This window comes from Schistocerca gregaria, chromosome 3 (assembly GCF_023897955.1).
Source record: "Schistocerca gregaria isolate iqSchGreg1 chromosome 3, iqSchGreg1.2, whole genome shotgun sequence".
Lineage (NCBI taxonomy): Eukaryota > Metazoa > Arthropoda > Insecta > Orthoptera > Acrididae > Schistocerca > Schistocerca gregaria.
Genome location: NC_064922.1, coordinates 260,512,188 through 260,515,612, shown reverse-complemented (window position 1 = coordinate 260,515,612; position 3,425 = coordinate 260,512,188). Strand labels below are relative to the sequence as shown.

The 3,425-nt window shown below is 46.4% G+C and overlaps 1 non-coding gene across 1 annotated transcript; it reads right to left on the bottom strand.

Moving 5' to 3' along the window:
* Positions 1-485: 485 nt before the first annotated feature.
* Trnat-ugu (transfer RNA threonine (anticodon UGU)) lies at positions 486-559 on the bottom strand. The gene has a single exon. It is a non-coding gene; the product is annotated as a tRNA-Thr (tRNA).
* Positions 560-3,425: the final 2,866 nt, after the last annotated feature.

Sequence of the window (3,425 nt, the reverse complement as noted above, 5' to 3'; positions counted from 1 at the left end):
CACGTGTTGGTAGAGCACGTGCCCGCGAAAGGCAAAGGTCCCGAGTTCGAGTCTCGGTCGGGCACACAGTTTTAATCTGCCAGGAAGTTTCATGCTCAATAATGTTCATGTCTGGGGAGTCTGGTGCGCAACGGAAGTGTTTAAACTCATAACAGTGTTTCTCGAGTCACTCTATAGCAATTCTGGACGTGTGGGGTGTACACTGTCCTGCTGGAATTGTCCATCCGTCGAAATGCACAATAGACATGAAAGGGAGCAGGTGATCAGACAGGATGCTTACGAACGTGTCACCTGTCACAGTCGTGTCTAGACGTATCATGGGTCTCATATCACCCAAACTGCACACTCCCAAACCATTACAGGGCCTCCAACAGCTTGAACAGTCTCCTGCTGACTTGCAGGGTCCTTGTACATATGAAATTAGAATTACATATTCAGCTGCTGACGGGCGTTGATATACATCAAAGAGAACAGGTGAATATATGTGCCTCGCCCGGGACTCGAACCCGGAATCTCCTGCTTACATGGCAGACGCTCTATCCATCTGAGCCACCGAGGACAGAGAGGATAGTGCGACTACAGGGGCTATCTCGCGCACGTCTCCCACGAGCCCACATTCCCCTATGTCCACACACTACATTCATAGTGTCCCTACCCAACACGCTCATTACTCGTGGAAGACATAAGAGTTCGGGTAATATGTGTGCATCCGCACAGAAGAAGAATGTCATGGCCGGTATTGTCAGAACTATATACTTATATGGATATGGTGTCTGTTCTTTCGGACATGTACGAAAGAACAGACACCACATCCACGTAAGTATATTGTATATATGAGGTTGTTTTGATTCCCGTACACGTCCATCCGCTCGATATAATTTTGAAACGAGACTCGTCCGAACAGGCAACATGTTTCCAGTCATCAACAACCCAACGTCGGTGTTGACGGGCCCAGGAGAAGCGTGAAGCTTTGTGTCGTGCAGCCATGAACGGTACACGAGTGGGCCTTCGACTCCAAAATTTAAACTGATTTAAATCTTGACAACATGCCATTGTAGCAGCAGCAGCAACCGATGTAACAACTGCTCCAGACACTTGTCTTATATAGACGTTGCCGATCGCAGCGCCGTATTCTGCCGGTTTGCACGTCCCTGTATTTGAATACGCATACCTATACCAGTTTCTTTGGCGCTTCAGTGTATAATTACCAAGGCACTGAAGCCTTCGGTAGCACGAAAACCGGCTCTACTGAAGGCTCCTGCTCTACCACAGTCTTTATTGACGTACACTGGTGTTGTCTTGGGCATTAAATATAGATGTCGTGTGACTAGGACCTCCCGTCGAGAATACCGTTCGCCGGGTGCAAGTCTTCCGATTTGACGCCATTTCGGTGACTTGCGCGTCGATGGGGATGAAATGATGATGATTAGGACAACACAACATCCAGTCTCTGAGCGGAGAAAATCTCCAACCCTGCCGGGAATTGAACTGGGGCCCTTAGGACTGAGATTCTGTCGCGCTGACCACTCAGCTACCGGGGGCGGACATCTTGAGCATTGAACATGCAGCACATCTTGTGCGTTACTCATTGTGATTCTGCGATTTCGTCAGATTTATTGAGAAAATTATTCAAACGGTTCTATGGTCCATTTACACTGGTGTGCAAAACTTAAGACGGAAAGCAGCTTTCGTATGATGAGTCACTGTCAAGTAAAACAGCTCGGTGGAACTAGGAACTTATATAAAGCACTGCTACAGTATTAAGCAGGAGGTAATTGAAGGAAATGGGCAGTGAGACGAACAAAACTGACACGTTTATTCAAAGACAGTAATTGCACTAAAGCACCCGCAATTCAAGATGGTACCCTGGACAAAGGGCGGGACATGGTTCTTAATTATATTTAAGATCAGCACTGATGGCAATGCGTGCCCTGCAACGTGGCCCCATGCTGACAGCAAGGTTGGCAAGAGCGTGTTGCGACAGGGCGTCCCATTCCTTCATCAACCTGGTCGGCAACTATTCGATGGTCATTGCTTCACGTGGAGGTGCTACAGAACGTCTCCTCAACTCAGTGTATTCGATAGCACTTAAATTGGAAGAAAGGGCAGGCCAGTCCATTCGCCGAATATACCCCGTCTCTAAGAGCTTCTCTACCTGCACAGTTAGATGCCATCTAAAAAAGTCAGTGTCGAATGCACTCCTGAAAGGACGCACATGGGGAAGGCGTACAGTGACACAAAAACCTTGGTCAGTGAGTGTGCCGTGTTCAAAGGTTTGGAAATCAGTACGCTCTTGCAACATTATGTATCCGCACACTAACACCTGGACCACCAAAACCATTATGTTCGACAACGTGGCTGGCTGTACTGTGTGGTCCCACATCTTGCCATATCTACATCTACATTAATACTCCGCAAGCCACCCAACAGTGTGTGGCGGAGGTCACTTTCAAACTCACTGTCATTACCTCCCTTTCCTGTTCCAGTCGCGTATGGTTCGCGGGAAGAACGAGTGCCGGAAAGTCTCCGTGCGCGCTCGAATCTCTCCAATTTTACACTCGTGATCTCCTTGGGAGGTATAAGTAGGGGGAAGCAATATATCAATACATCATCCAGAAACGCACCCTCTAGAAACTTGGACAGCAAGCTACACCACGATTCAGAGAGTCTCTCTTGCACAGTCTGCCACTTGAGTTTGCTAAACGTCTCCGTAACACTTTCAGGCTTACCAAATAACCCTGTGACGAAAAGCACCGCTCTTCTTTGGATCTTCTCTATCTCTTCTTTCAATCCGACCTGGTACGGATCCCACAATGATGAAGAATACTCAAGTATAGGCCGAACGAGTGTTTTGTGAGCCACCTCCTTTGTTGATGGACTACATTTTCTAAGGACTCTCGCAATGAATCTCAACCTGGAACCCGCCTTATCAGCAATTAATTTTATATGATCATTCCGCATCAAATCGTTCCGTACGCATACTCCCAGATATTTTACAGAAGTGACTGCTACCAGTGTTTGTTCTGCTATCATATAATCATACAATATAGGATCCTTCTTTCTATGTATTCGCAATACATTACTTTGTCTATGTTAAGTGTCAGTTGCCACTCCCTGCACCAAGTGCCTATCCGCTGCAGATCTTCTTGCATTTCGCTGCAGTTTTCTAATACTGCAACTTCTCTGTATACTAATTCATGATGTTCGAACACAATATTATGTTCCAAAATCCTGCTAAATATCGACGTTAATGATATGGGCCTGTAATTTAGTGGATTACTCCTCCTTCCTTTCTTGAATATTTCATGTGACCTGTACAACTTTCCAGTCTTTGGGTACGGATCTTTCGTCGAGCGAACATTTTATACGATTGTTAAATATGGAGGTGTATCAGCATACTCTAAAAGGAACCTGACTGGTATGCA